The sequence below is a fragment of the Mustela lutreola genome, chromosome 2 (assembly GCF_030435805.1).
Source record: "Mustela lutreola isolate mMusLut2 chromosome 2, mMusLut2.pri, whole genome shotgun sequence".
Taxonomy (NCBI): domain Eukaryota; kingdom Metazoa; phylum Chordata; class Mammalia; order Carnivora; family Mustelidae; genus Mustela; species Mustela lutreola.
Genome location: NC_081291.1, coordinates 218,397,442 through 218,413,142, shown reverse-complemented (window position 1 = coordinate 218,413,142; position 15,701 = coordinate 218,397,442). Strand labels below are relative to the sequence as shown.

Here is a 15,701-nt window from a genome sequence, read left to right as displayed (position 1 = left end):
AAGAAACTTTGGCTACTCTTATCAAGCCCTTTTTAAAGGCCCCTTTGCCTAAATAAACCGTAAATAAATAACCAGATGATCTCTTCTAACCAGCTCTCCTATACCCCATGTTCCCTCCTCCTCTTCCCTCTCCCCACTGCAAATGAATGGTGACAAAAATCCCTGCTTCTTGAGAGAAGCAAAGCAAACTCATGCAGATGACACACATATGAAATATATAGGAGCAAAATGTCACAGACAAAAACTCTGCGTTTTTAGCTCAATCTCCCTATAGCCTCTCTTTTCCCTGACCAAAAAAGCTTAAAGAAGTCGGATAGATACGGGTAAAATTGGGTTCTTTAGGATCATGGAAGTTGGAATGGAAGCCGGTTTCCAGCATTTGTGCCCAGTGTCCACGCTTTTATGAGAAATGGTCAAGTTTTCATCTTTGAAGCAGAAGTCTAAGGGGAGGTCTCCATCTCTGGAAATGGAGGCAGAGTTTCTTTCTGGAATACAGCTGTATGTCCTCCCTACACTGAGCCATTGCTTATGGCCATCGCGCCAAAGCCCGGGTAGGTTGCCAGGCTTCCTGTGGCCAGATTGCACGCGGACCCTGGCAAGCCCCCGAAGGAAGGACGGCTCTCCCACAGGCGCCTTCCCGGCGAGATCCCCTGCACTGGTCCAAAGGCAGCACCAGGGGAAACCAAGGGTCTCTGTCACAAGGATGATGATGACACATTCATGCGTCCCCCACACAGGCTCCCAGGCAGGGTTAGGGCTCTGCAGCCGCTTTAGGCTGGAGAGGAAAGGGGGTAACTCATTCCGTTTGTTGGAAGCAAATGATAGTTTCCCTCCCCTGAGTGCTGGTTCTACACCCCTGTGCGCTCTCTCCACTTCACCCTGGGAGCAGCTGGTGCTTTCCAGGGGCTTGATCTAAATGGGGGAGAGAAGGGGGGAAGGGGTATTCTTTTTTTTTTTTTTTTTTTTTTTTAGGAGGAAAGTGTGAAACTGCCTACTTTATCCTACCCCCTCCCTTGACTCCAAGTCTTGGCATGAATCATGCCCTTTTCTCTGATTCCCAGTGGGCACAGTGTGAACGGAGCATCAGCCTTTGTCCTTCTCCTTCCCAGGGAGCAGGGGCCTCCTCTTCAGCCTGTGAGAGTGGGGCGACCCCTCGGAGAAGATGCGAGGCTCCCTGGGGACTCGGGGCTGGAGACAAGGAAGAAGACATGCCAGGTGCAGAGGTCTTCAAGCTGCAGCTCTTACTCCAGATCATGGAATCGGATGCACATCAGAGGAGGACGTGATGAAAGCCCCATATAGAACAGGGAAACACAGGGGTCCAAAACAACAGGAAGGGGAAAAGCCAGCTTCAAGGCCTGACCACATCCTAGCCCAGGTGGTTTGCACAGGCTGTCCCATCGCCTGGAACATTCTCCCTCAGATCTTCATTCCCCCAGAAAATCCCAGTCAGGACTTTGCTCAGTGACCCCTCTTCAGGGGGTCCAAGTACCCATCTCATACGGCCCCAACCCACCTGGTTACCTGGGTCCCCCTCTTACTCCATGTGCCACTTCGCACTGTATAAATTGCTGTGACTCTTTATCATTGGCTGTCGGTGTCATTTAGCATGTGACTCTAACTGTCCTTTCACTACGTGTCCCTTGAGGGACACGGGGCACATCACAGTTCCTAAAACAGTTAATTTTCAAGTAGATTGATAAAAGATTATAAAAGGACAGTATGACTTGTTACAATTGAAATTTAATTCTTATTTTCTTACTTTTTTAAAATGTTTATTTATTTTTTATTTTTTTATTTATTACTTTGACAGAGAGAGGAATCACAAGTAGGCAGAAGTAGGCAGAGAGGCAGGCAGATAGAGAGGGAGAAGCAGGCTCCCCACTGAGCAGGGCTCGATCCCAGGACCCTGGGATCATGACCCTAGCCGAAGGCAGAGGCTTAACCCACTGAGCCACCCAGGCGCCCCTTCTTTTCTTACTTTTAATGAATTCTTCCCATCTCAGCTTTAATTAGTCAATTAACATTTGAATAGTTTTTCTCAATTTATAAAGTTCGTTCAGAAATGTTATTTCATCTGATGCTCAGACCAAAAAGGCACGATTAGTTTAAGGGTGAGGAAGTGAAGCCAGAGAGGTTAAGTGATGTGTTCAGAGTCACAGAGCTGGACGGCGTGAGGGGTGAGGCTCAAAACAGTTCTCTCTCTCAGTCCATGCATTTTTCATTAGGCTACATTTTTCTCAAATTAGTCTATTGTGGGCATACATATGCATGTGTCAGTTCCTTTGAATATCAAGCCACACGCTACGTGAATGATAATCACAGGCTAATACTTTGGCGAGGTTTAGTTCTCACAGGACCGTACACAGCAGAGCTCACAACCCTCCACAAAACACTCTTAAAAATGAATGAAGAAAATGAGTTCAAAATAGTGTAGATGCAGGAAAACCATTCATAGGTTAAGACACTATGCTTCATGTGGTTGATGTTTACCTGTTTTCATTTTTCGTGTGGGGCTACATCAACAGTCAGACATTGACACTGTAGATATGACCGAATTCATGACAGGAGGCGAGGCATTATATATGCATGAGAAAGTGTAGAGTCCTGAGTGGGAAAGCTCTAGAAAAATATGTATGAGATTTGTTTGTTGTTGTTACAGGGGACAGATTTTCCTTGGCATGTTTTAATAACTGAATGATTTCAGGATTTCCAATGCTACATGAGAGAGGGAAATGGGGCGAGTTATTAATGTTGACGAAAACCACTTTGTGTCACCGAATCTCCCTCCCACCCAGTGACTAAAACCTGCTTTACAACCCACTTCTGAGGAGAAGGGTCCAGAAGCTACAATCCGGTTACTTAAAAAAACACAACTAATCATCTTATAACTGAAGATGATCAATGTTACTGATCTTTTAGCCTAAAATAAAAAATAAGGATGAATGAATATACGGTAAGTCTTCCTTCCTTCTCTCCCTCCTCCCTCCCTTCCTTCCTGTGTCAAATTTTAAGCATACAACTAAAGTCTGAATTTTTATCCAAAGTTCTAAAGTGATGTCTGAAAACTGGACAGAAAAGAGCACAAGAACTAGCTCTTTCAAGAGAGCCATTTCCCAAGAATAATTAAAAAAAAAAAAAAATGCTGCAGTGCCTCCAGTTCTCATCTTGGCTTAAATGGAGACATAAGCAAATAATACATTATATGTTAATAAAAATTAAAAAAAAAAGTTGAGAAAAAAAATAAGAGGAAAAGAGTACATTTTTACTTTTTTTTAAAAGATTTTATTTATTTATTTGACAGAGAGAGAGATCACAAGTAGGCAGAGAGGCAGGCAGAGAGAGAGGGGGAAGAAGGCTCCCTGCTGAGCAGAGAGCCCGATGCGGGGCTCGATCCCAGGACCCTGGGATCATGACCTGAGCCAAAGGCAGAGGCTTAACCCACTGAGCCACCCAAGCGCCCCACATTTTTACCTTTGACTAGATTTATTTAAGTTGCATTAGATATGGGACTACTTACGGAGAATTATGCCAGTTTTTAAAACTTCTTAGAAGCTGTGGATGGCCCCACTGGCTTCAAGTGTCCCCCATGGGCCAGGCAGGACAAGGTTGGGGTGGGCGGTGGGGGGTGGTCATGCCTCATTTGTTCCCATAGCCCCTGGCCCAGAGATACTTAAAACATCCTATCGGAATGCAGATGAGCCTTGGAGAATGAAGAATGACCATCTCAGTCATTTCAAGACTTTGCAGACCAGAGCTAGAGGCCTGTTTGCCTTTGACCTTGCCAATGGGAGGCTTATCTCAGGAAGACCCAAAGTTGAAATCTTGTCTTGGAGTGGCTCTCTAGAAGCAGCTAACTCAATAAGGATGCATGTGCCATTTATTAAAGTGCTCCTGGGAAAAATCTGAGGATAGGATGGAGGCCAGCAGGGGAGGGATGAAGCTAAGTAAAGCGGCAGTTTTGGGCTCAGGCCATTTCCCTGCCTAAATCTGGTGAGGGTTTTGGAGTGAAAGTGGCACCTTTGACAAGGGAGCTGGACTTCTCTGCTCTTGCCCAGCCAGCTTTGCTAAGAGTAGAAGGGCTAAAGGGGTATCCCACTGCCTCTGGCTTTCTGTATCTGCAAGGGAGTGGGACTGGTAGCCCAAGGACAGCCTTATGAAGAGGGTTGGGGGGCAGCTGCAGGACATCAGAAGCAGTATGCATGGAAGCCTGCGAGTGTGCACCCAGAAGCGGGGGAAGAGGTCCGAGGGGATCTGCGCAGACCACCAGTTCTCCCTCCCTCTAGTATAGGTCCTCCCTCTACTGTGAACTCTCACTCCCTTAGCACCCCCTACTCTCCTCCTCCACTACATCAGTTTCCTGCTCAAAATGGAATTGGGTAGGGGCGACAGGGTGGCACAGTCAGTTCAGTGTCAGACTCTTGGTTTCAGCTCATGTCATGATCTTGTTTTTGTTCATTTTCATCTGTTTCACCCCCACTGGGCTCCACGCTCAGCATGGTGTCTGCTTGTGATTTTCTTCCTCTCTCTCCCTCTCTACTCACCAACTCACGTGCCTGTGCATGCACACACACTGTCTCCCAAATAAAAAAAATAAATATTTAAAAAAGAAAAAAATTAAAAATAATAAAATTGGGGATCTTGGCACTAAAATTTGGACTTTGACTTGAGATGCATATGGTCATTTTATGCACATGGGCAGTACCTCAGAGTGCCAGGAGGATCTCAGCAGGGCCTTCTAGCACCAACAGAGGACTCTGTTATTGATATCCCATCAATCTAATTGGATTCATAACTAAACTGGGTGTCTCCTCTTTGCTGGGTTATTAAGACCCCACAGTCGCAAGACTGGAGTGAAGGGCAGTTCAGCAGAAAGACTGGGAAAGAGCGGACCATAAACAGTGTGGTAAGTACTCTGTGATGGAAATATTCTAGAAGCCCACAGGAAGGGTAGTAGACTCTGCCCGGAGTTGGAAGGTAGGCTTCCAGAGGAGGGGACAACGGAGTTCAACTAACAAGGTTTTCATAGGCAGGAACAAAGACGGGCTGTAGGCATGACAGAAAGGAGGAACAGAACGAATAATGGTGCAGATGAAACAAGCCATGTGAGCTCGCCCTGGGGCCCCTCAGCAGTGTAGCTTGAACCTTAGCCTCATGGAATTTTGTCCAGACGGCAAGAACCACAAAAACAAAAATGGATTCCGTTATTGAGTCATTAGGGTGTCTCATTGAGTGTGAAAGTATATCGGTCAAGTTGGCCTTAGTATGACCTCATGAGCCTGAAATTTATCCTTCTTTTAATAAATTGATAGAATAAAGGCCACATTTTTATTTATTATTAATATTTGGTTGATATTACTTTCTTTTAGCTTAAGTGATCTGAGCTCACATTTGTCCTCTACCATTTCTACCTTCCATTCAGACATTTTAGTCACCAAGCAGAAATGAGCTTGCCCAGAGCTAACCCCATAAATCCCATTTTATCCGGGCAACTCACCAGCTCTCCAAGCCATCCTGTACTTAAATACCTCCTCTCCCCACTTTGTAGTCCTGCCTCTCTCACTGAACATCTCTTCATGGTGTGGCTTTAAGGGAGAGGGAAGATTTTATTAGCAGTTATGTTCCAAAAAGCAAGCAAGTAGAAGAATCAGAGAAGCTTAATTATAGCTCGAAGGTACTTACAGCCATCCCAACCAGTCTCTTAATATTTCAAGTTTGACTCAGAAGACCAGAGAGTGACCTTCACAGGGTCCACAGAGCCTGAAACCCAGGATCTACACCAACATCTCATTGAAGGTTCTCATATACTGTGCTATACTAGATTGGTCCCTACTTTAACACATGTTTGTACACATATAATTCATTCAAGTGGCAGAAACCCACATCAAAGCTTGTATTGGTGTAAAAAGAGAGTGGGTATCGGTTTGACGTGGTCAGGATGTGAGAATGTGCCCTTTGACTTATTCCCTCCCCGGATTTCACTGATGGGCTTGGAGAATGTGCCCTTTGACTTATTCCCTCCCCGGATTTCACTGATGGGCTTGGAGGCTCAAGCTGATTGAATGTTAGTAGAACAGTAAGAATAATTACTCCGAAGTTGCAGGTGTTAGAAACTACACCAGGTTAGGCTAGAAACAAAATAGTGTCCCCAGGCATTTAATGCAGAATGGAAGCAGGTGGCAGCCCTTATCCCAAAGCTCACCCTTTGCTTTTGGTGCTTTAACAGCTGATGATTGATGACATATACAACATCTTTGAAGAATACAAAGATTCAGAATAGTTCTGTTTTCCTTTCAAGGATCGTTCCCAGTTCTAGCATTCTCTCTCTTTGTTCCTTCCTCCCATAACAGCCATATGGCCCAGACAAGGTTCCTGTGGCATCAACTTTCTGCTTCCCACTTGCTTCAACCTAGAACTCAGAGTCACTCATTTTTTTTTTCTTCGTTGAGGCTGAGACAGATAGGGAAGTAGATAAACATACATTTGGCCCTCTTCTGTTGAATACAATCATGACCAAACATGCCAAGTTTTAGGGCATCATTTAGAGAAATGTGGCTGTTCTGTGTTCCATGAAGGACCTGTGAGATTTTGAAATTATCAACAATAACAACAAATTCTGAAAAGTTGCTAAATAAGCCAAATACTTAAGTCGTAGGGGCTTACCAACTGAAGAGTAAGACAAAATAACTGTCTTTCTGTAAACCTAATGGAAAAGCTTGCCTTGTAGGTACACTGGCTTTAAAAGTTTTCCCAGATCCTGTGACAAGGCCACTTACTCCTGTCTGATAGAAGAAAGACCTCTTGCATAGAACAGGTGAATTGCCCTTATAAGTTACTTATAAGGTCATATGTTTTTGAACTTGATATCATGTACTGGTTTTTAAATGAGGTTCCATAGGACACAGTCCCTCCAACTAATAGATCACTTTCCCTATTCACTCTTCTAGCAGATTTCCAAAATCACCTCTCTTTGTCCTTTGGGTTCCTAGGGGAGAAGCAGAGGGGACTGAGAATAACCTCCAGTGACCAAGAAGATTTCTCCATCTTCCCACCCCCATTCTCAACACAAAAGAATTCCTCCTCAGGAAAGCACAGAGACTTTCTCACATGCTTCTTTAATGGGATGGCACAGAAAGTATCCCAAAACACAAAAGTTCCTTCACAGAAATATAATCTCCATGTTATTCCTCTGGAGGGTGAGCAAACGCCCTGGTTTTCCCATGACTCCCTGAGTTTTAAGTTTGAAAGTCTCATATCCTGGAAAATCCCTCAGTCCCAGAAAAACTGCTGTGGCTGGTCACCCTATTCCCATGTGTGTCCTTAGTTCTTTTGTAGTCAAGCACTAAATGTTTAAAACTTGATTTGAAAATGAAAGTGTCATATAGGCATGATCCTAATTTATTAGCTCCAATCTGACCGTTGCTGGGGCATGTATAAAATCCAATTCTGTCACACAGGAATATGTGTGCATAAAAAGTCAGACACAGAAATGCTCACTATTCTGTATAGAGGCTGAACACTTTCTTTTAAACCTCCACCAGAGTGAATTGGTGATTTAGGTTCCCCCCCCCAGTTACCGAACACCGCTGACATGAACCCAACCATGACCCAGTTTCCCCCTGCCTCATTCAAGCTGGCCATTGTGGCTTTTGCTGTTGCTGATGCAAACTTACACCTCATTTTAGATATGTGCAATTTGTTTCTGGTTCACCTCAGACCCATTTTTACCAAATGAACCGTGACACTTCCCATCAGTGAAAGGTATATTGCAGGGTCTGATTTTCAGTGTTGACAGTATGGGCAGGTAAACAGAAATGCAACATCTAGAGGGTAGATTCGCCCTTCCAGGTCATTGCAACTAATACGATGCCACCTTCCTTTCAAAGCCTAACCGTATCACTGATCTGGCAATGTGTTACACGCATTATTTAACTTCTTCTGTTGCTCTCTTATTGTTGTTTAATCCTGAACCAACTATACAGGTAATCTGCTAGGCCAGACAGTGAGACATGCGTGGCCATGGACCCTTTCTCCACCAGATGGCTAAAGACAGTATTTTACACATGGTAGGTTGAATCTGTGTCGGAGACCCCTCGAGCTACATTTAGAATATTTAAAATAGAATGATACAGAAAAGGTTAGTAGCATCCTGAATAGTTTTAACAATCCAGTGGGGAAGGCAGAAGCAGTGAATTACTCTCCTCTAGCCCGGTTTTCGTATTTCAGTGATTGCTCCTAGGTTAGTGCTAAACTATACACTTCAGCTTTAAAAAAAAAACATCACCGAGTTGATTGATGGTGCCTCTTTCTTTTGGGGATGGAGACACCAAAGGACAAGCAAGGTGTGCAACTTCTTCTGCTGCTGTGGATGCTACCCTTCCTCACCACACTGCACTAGACTATCCCCTCTCTACAGGCCTCATTGTACTGACACTTCTTGCCCTGAGTTTTGGGTTCCTGAGCACGCACAGAGCTTTTTCCACTTCTCCCACACTCAGTCACTGGCTTCTGGCTCAGCCAATGGGTGCTCATTGCATGTTCTCTCGCCCTTTATTTGGATTAGCAGTTAGGGATATCATTATGCTGTAACTCTTCAATTTGAAATTCACAACACACAAGAATGTCATAAAGTGTTCTGTTTCTGCCTCAATACCGCTATTTCTACATGACATAAAGGTAGGAGGGCTGAGGAGAATTCTCAGGACTCATTTGAGGTATTTATTATTAGCAGAGCTGGGTAAACAACTCAGGTTTTTACTTTGGGATCTTTCCCATTGTAGAATTATACCTTTTGACAAATATTCTAGTTTTGGTGGAAAAAGTGAGTGATGTAAATTGGCTAAATTATACTACGTGCCAGATCCCAGCTGAGGTTGTCACGATCTCCGAAGGACTTCACACCAGAGATGTAATATGAGTGTAGAAAGAGGGTGTTGGGCACTCAAAGTAACAGCTGTAAAGCCCATCTGTTCCCTGTCAACCTCAAGAGAGGGTCCATGCTGCTCAGGGAAACGCGGCCTGGAGAAGGTACAGCTCTACTCAAAGCATACACATGTGTTAGACAAAAAAATGGACTCAAAGGGCAGTGTCCCTGGTCACTCGTGTCCTTGCATGGCACCTCATCTTATCCAGTGCCCTTGTAGACACAGCTGAGTCACCAGCAGAACAAAGAGATGATAAAGAAGGCAAAAACAAGGAAGCTTTTTTTTTTTCCTCCTTCTGTTCTCCTCCTTGATGGTCCGAGCCTGAATCAAAGAGTCTGGAGAATTCTGAGGCAAGCCTGGGCTCCTGAAGGCCAAGTTGTGCCACCACCAACTTCCTTGGTGGTTGCTAGCACCTATCCAGGCTGGAAATGACATGACTGGATTTGCTTTAACCCCCCATGAAGAAATATTCCTTGGGTTATTTGTCCTTTGTGCATTTATTTTTGGCCATGGGCTGGAGGACATTTCTGTCCCCATCATCTGTTCTGTCCCACGAGCTTGGGTTCATCACTGCGGTCCCCCTCGTCCAACGTCAGCGTTGACTGATAACTCCCTCATCACACTATTCCTGTTGTCGACTTCCTGCTACTCACTGAAAACTTGCCTGAGCTCACTTCCCTCCTGGAATCTGTGTGTGCTTACGAGGCAGCGGTGATGCCAAAGGCCCAGCGTTCTGGTCTATCAGTCAGTAAAGAGCACGTATCGTATCGCTCAGTGAAGCCTGCACACCAGTGGGAGTGCTTGGATTATCAGCTCAGACTCACGCTGATCTCTTGGGCAAACACCGTCATGTATTGTTTTTCAAATTGCCTAATGGTATATCTTATCCAACTCGTCAGTTCTCACTTTACAGTGCAAGATTTAACAGAAGAATTGAAGGCAAAATGTCATCCTGGCCTTAGAATGCTGACGTGTTTCATTATTTCTTTCTGGCGAGCAGTACAACAATATAATGGGAAAAAGTGTAGATTTAGTCTCAGACAGGTGTGGGTTTCATTCTAGAATGGCTACATACTGACAGCATGACCAGGGGTAAGTTAACTCACTTCTCTGAGCGGGTTTTTCACTAAGGAATGGAGGGAAACAAATTTACCTCGTGGGCTCCTATGCCTTTAGGTGGGAGAGGGGGTGATAAGGGTCTGACTCCAGAGCACTCTGTCAGGGGACACTGGGAAGGCGGCTGGTATCAAGACACTCTTCCTGCCCATTACACTTGGCCACTATGACAGGATACTCTTTTGTTTTGCCGGAACTCACACCCACTAATGGTCCTATGCGTATTTCTGTCCTAATACCTAGATTATCCTTTCTTCTTCTGTGTCTGAGCTGTGAGACAGTTAAACAGGATACTCCAATTCCTTTAGGATCTCCTGTGTTTTCACCAGTCCTTCTGCAGAGACCCTAAGCTGGCTTAAAATACCTTCCATGATTTGCATTCCCTCAAGGGTGACAGTGTAGGTCTGAGAGTTTTCTGAGAATTACTTTTATTTATTTATTTATTTATTTATTTATTTATCAAAAAAACACTTGAGTAGTCAAATAGTTAGATTACTTGAATAAATAAAACTTAATTAGCTCATTCCTAGGAACCTTGTGTTTTATCAACTAATTTTCCTGATGTGACTTGCATTGCAATGATAAGCTATCAGGTTTATGCTACTTAGTTAAACATTGTTTTTTGACTTTTATGGGACATCAGTGTTCCCAGGAATCAAGTCTGGGAATCTATCTCCTATCTTGGTTACAGAACCTAGGATAATATTTGATGTGGCCCAGACACCCCTTCTGTTCCTTGTTTGCTGCTGAAGTGCTTACTCCACCTGATGCTGAATCAAATACGACTAACTTGTTGATGTGTGTAAGCAAGGGGGGGGGGCGGAGATTAAGAGGTGGGGAGTGTAGAAATGGTGTTCTTTCTTCTTATGATGCAAGGTGCTCTTACCAGCAATGTACACAGGGAAAAGTTGGATTGTAGAAATCATGTGGGCAGGGTCAGCAGAGGCCAAATTTGGAAACAGTGATGCTTCTCAGTTCACTGAGTCCTACCGATGGAATTTCAGCTAAGAGGGAAGCCTGCATTAGCAAGGTCCTCTCTGGTGTTTGTTGGGTGTTGGGTTCCCTCTTCAGAGTGCAGTGAGAGGGTGGCAGATAATGGAAAGCTTCTTTTATAGTTGTACAAGCAAAACCATGTGTGTGTGTTCCTGATGCACCTGGGGAAACAGCACAAGATGGAATAACAGCAGCAACAGTGACGTTGTCCTAACACTGAGAGGGTGACGTTGTCCTAACACTGAGAGGCTAAGTGTACCAGTGGCCTTAAGAGCGTGGTGTACACAGTAACAGGGATTTCTTTTAACTCCAGTGTCTTATTAAGTCTGTCTATCATCTGTCTATCTATCTGCCCATCCATCCACTCAGCTGTCCTGCATTTTCAAGTTTTATGATGGAATTTACTCTTTTTCTTTAAACTGAAGCTCAGGATAACTTCCCACTTTAAATGTCTCCTGTCAAAAGGACTAAGTTCAAGTTTGGTTTTCAAACATGCATTTACACTCTTATGAATAGCAAATCCCAGATGTGAAATTTGTGGAGTAGAACTGGTTCTACTAGTCTAGTAGAGAAGTAGGTAAATACATGCCCCTTCAACACACACACACACACACACACACACGCACCATATTGGCCAGGTAGCAAGTGTTGTGGTCATAAGGTAGGGCTACATGAAACACAATTTTTCTCCTAAAGATTACATTGGAACTCTACTTGCTTTGTAACTTATTTCTACTTTATTTTTTTAATAATTGAAAACACAGGGTTCATACTTCGCCTTAAATGATTAATGTTTATTTTAACCAAGATTTTAGAAACATGCCTTTCTGGTTCCTGTAACTCATCTCTTAACCCCCAGCAGATAGTAGGGAATATGGAAATATCTTCATCCTTCATATGAGTTTCTGTGAATTCAAAGAAAATCAAAAGGCAGCCCTGAAGTTTTTATTTTTGGCTAGCAATCTGCAGAGAGTTCCCTCCAAATGTTTGTCTTCATTGTATGGCTTCAGTAACCAATACTCCTGGATCTGATTGAAGTTGGCAGCACAAGAAAACTCTAGTGAGCTCACTGCTCAAGAAAAATCAAGACTTCATTAGTGGGCATGATTCTTATTCTGGAGCCATTATCCCATATGACAAGAAATTGTGTGTCTGGCTCAGACACACAACTCATATTAGTTTTAATCCTAAGAACTACCATTTGTGGAACTCTCACCATGAACTGGGAATTGGATTTAGGTGTTTTACAGCCACTATCTTATTTAATTAACTATTAACTATTAACTATGAAGTTATTTATCCTATAGTACATCTACTACCATAGTTAGCAAATCAGTGTCTGTAGGATAAAGATTATTCTTTCTACTTTATAGATGAGAAAACTAAGCCTTCGATTAAGTCACTTGCCCAAGACCAAATAGCTAGTAATGTGAGGCACAGAGATTCAGATCTTGGCCTCACTTCAAAGCTCATTCTCTGAATCACTGTATTTTACAGTCACCCATGAGCTCACAACCCATGTGGGTCATAACAGGGTTAACTGAGCTCAGTAATGGGTCACACCATGAAGAAGTCAGAAATGCCTAAAAATGAACACATGACATCAGGCACGAGTCCTGTTTGATTTCTAGCTATATACATCCTTCATCTTTTTAAAAGAACATATAAGTGGACTCATTCACAGTTTAGTTTCAGATGAGAGGGTTCTCAAGCGAAGCGACTACGGGGCAAACTGTAGCCTTTGGTAACTTCCTTCCAGTAGTGTTTTTAGCATCATGATGGTCATGAACTAGAATGGTGGTCCTCAATCCCGACTACACGTTAGAATCACCAAATGAGACTTTTTAAATGGCCAGAGGATTCTGATTTAATTGGCCGGGGGTGAGGTTTGGACATCAATGCTGTGCTTATGATTGTGGGATGAGGAGAATAAAACCAGGGTTGAGAAACAGGGAGGCAAACAGAGAAAAGATGCTGAGCACAGACCCAGCATAAGGTGAATTCAGATTTCCAGTCCAGGTGTTCGGGCTTCTATCTCTTCCCACTGAGCTTCCCTCTGCGACTTCCTCCTGTTTTCAGACCTTCCTTGTGATCGTGCTGCCTGTAGAGCCTTCCATGGCCACTGAAAGGCTTTCCCTGAACCTTTCCATGCACGGTTCCCAACCTTGAAAAGAGCATCTTAGACCCACAATGTCTATGTGGTCATCTGCCTCCAGATGTGTCCAAGTCCCTTAGTTGGCCCGTTGGTCTGCTCCCAGTCCACTACTCTGGTTACTTTGATGACCTCTTCTTAAGAATGGAGGCTGTTCTTAGTCTGGAGTCCCTACTGGTTCCCATTAGTTCTGCAGAATAATTACCTTAAAAATTACAAGACAGGGGCACCTGGGTGGCTCAGTTGGTTGAGTGTCCAAGGTCTGGCTTCAGCTCAGGTCATGATCTCAGCGTTACGGGAATGAGCCCTGCCTCTGGCTCCATCCACAACAGTCTGCTTAAAGATTCTTGCCCTCTGTCCCTCCCCCCATCTCTAAAATTAAATAAATCTTTAAAAAAAAAGGTACAAGACAAATGCCCGCTCTCTCATTAGCTACCTGTGCCATTGTCCCTAGGGCCTGGATGAGACATAGCTTTTCCAGGGGTCAAAGGAAAATGTTCCTCTTTCCCCACTTCCCTAAGTCATTTTGAACTCTGAGCTGTGCAGAGGTGGGTGGAGACAAAGGTGAAGATCTTGTTGGTTGGTCTTAGATCCGTTTAGAGGAGGCAGTTGGAGACTGGGCAGCTCTGTTTCCCCCACCCAGGGAAATCAGAAGTTCTACAGACAAACTCCAAGCCACTCCAGATGGGACAGATGCAGTGTGTTTGGATGAAGTGGAAGGCACAGCTATGCAGAGGATGGTCTGGTAACCACTAGATGAGAAAGGTCAATGGTCTATGGTCAGGTCCCAAGATTCAGTTTAGGTTGAGTTTCTGTGCCATGTCCAGAAAGTGGGTTCATCTCTGCTTTCCTGGTATTTTTAGGATCTCAACTAAGGGACCGAAGTCCATCCATTTGTCCTTGCTTGTATACAAGGTGCATATGAGAACTAGTTGTTGCTAGGCTCAGGGAGAATTAGGAGGTGCAGTCTGGTTTATATTACATATCGATCCCTCCTCAGAATACATCTAATCTGGTACAGTCCTTTCTTTCTCCCTGTCGGACTCTGGTGGGTGAGAAACCAGTTTAACCACAAAGAGCTTAGCGAGCCAGCGCCAGGAGCTTTGTCTCAGGTTTGGTTTGTGTAAACAAGGTAGTCACAGAGATGGGGTATTATTTAAGAGAAAAGGGAGGAAAAAAGAAAAGGCATTGCCTGGGTGCATTTCTTAAGTAGGTCAAGCTCCATACCATCTAAAAATGAAATGAATAAGGGTTCAGGCTTGGGAGTCACTGAGCAAGTCTTTATTCAAGTAACAAATGGGCAACAATAGGAATGCAATGGAAATGATCTCACATAGTTTACGTCCGATTCAACACAGTAACTCCAAACTGTCTGCTTTACTAATGGTCACTTTATGGTAAGTACAGTCTAGCACAGAGACTAGCAAGCCACCGTCCGGAAGGTCAAACAGGGCCCGCCACCTGTTTTTATAAATAAAGATGTAGAGCAGTGCAGCCGTGCCCATTTGCCGACAGATTGTTTATGGCTGCTTTCATGCTGAAGCGGCAGTGCCACAAAATTGTGACTAGGAAGTGTGGCCCACAGAACAGAAGATATTTACTATCTGGTCTTTTTGAAAAAAAAAAAAAAAAATTGCCAACCCTTGATCTGGCAGATCAAACAGTATAAAATGAATCATTGGAAACAATTTCCTGGTCACAGTAAGTACAGAAAGTCTCCAGAAAAAAAAAGGGGGGATTCTTTCCAAAAGTAATTATTGAGCACCAGGAGCACAGTCTGTGCTGGGCATATAAGAGAACAAAAAGATGCTCACTTTATAATCCTGCCTTACAGCCCTGGAGAAAATGTCCAAAAGAAGATAAATGGTCCTAAAATGTTGTTGTATGAAAAACACCCCAAATTGTTACTTTCTAAAAATTCAGCCCAAATCTCGCAAATGGTGCAGACAAGGACAAGAGGCTTTCAATGTTTCTGAATTACACTTCAGTTATGTCAGATGGTTTTAGCCGCATTTCCATTGCTGGCCGTTCATTCCTTGAATGAAGACTTGCTACATGACTCTGAAGCTTGAGTCCTTCTTTATTTCATTTTCAGGCTGTGCTGAGGTCACAGAGCCAGGGGGAGAGGCAGGGAATCGAATCTCAACTATTTGTTTCCTCCTCATACACTGCGCCATTTGACTTCACAATCTGGTTTGTTCAACATTCACCAAGTTTAATGCAGCCTGGTATGCACCAGGCTCTCTCCTACCAGCTACGAAGACAGCAATACATAGAGCAGAGGTTGGATTTTCTTTCCTCTTTCCCTGGAGCTTCTAAGTGAGCACACAGATGCCTCATTGGTCAGGAGGAAAAGAAGACAGAGAAGGCGAGTGGAGGTCCTGGGGTCGATGAGGTGGCTGGGAGGCTGGGAAAGGGACCCTGAAGAGGCTGGGTGCAGGCGGAGAGCTTTGGGGATGGAGGAGTCGGCCGAGCAGATAGAGAGCGTGCTGGAGGGGGAGGCAGGGAAGCGAAGG

At 44.1% G+C, this 15,701-nt stretch overlaps 1 protein-coding gene across 1 annotated transcript in view; it reads right to left on the bottom strand.

The window, feature by feature from the left end:
- KCNJ15 (potassium inwardly rectifying channel subfamily J member 15) overlaps positions 1 to 15,701 on the bottom strand; it is a 76,839-nt gene that overhangs the window by 46,894 nt on the left and 14,244 nt on the right. The gene's annotated exons all lie outside the window — the stretch shown is intronic.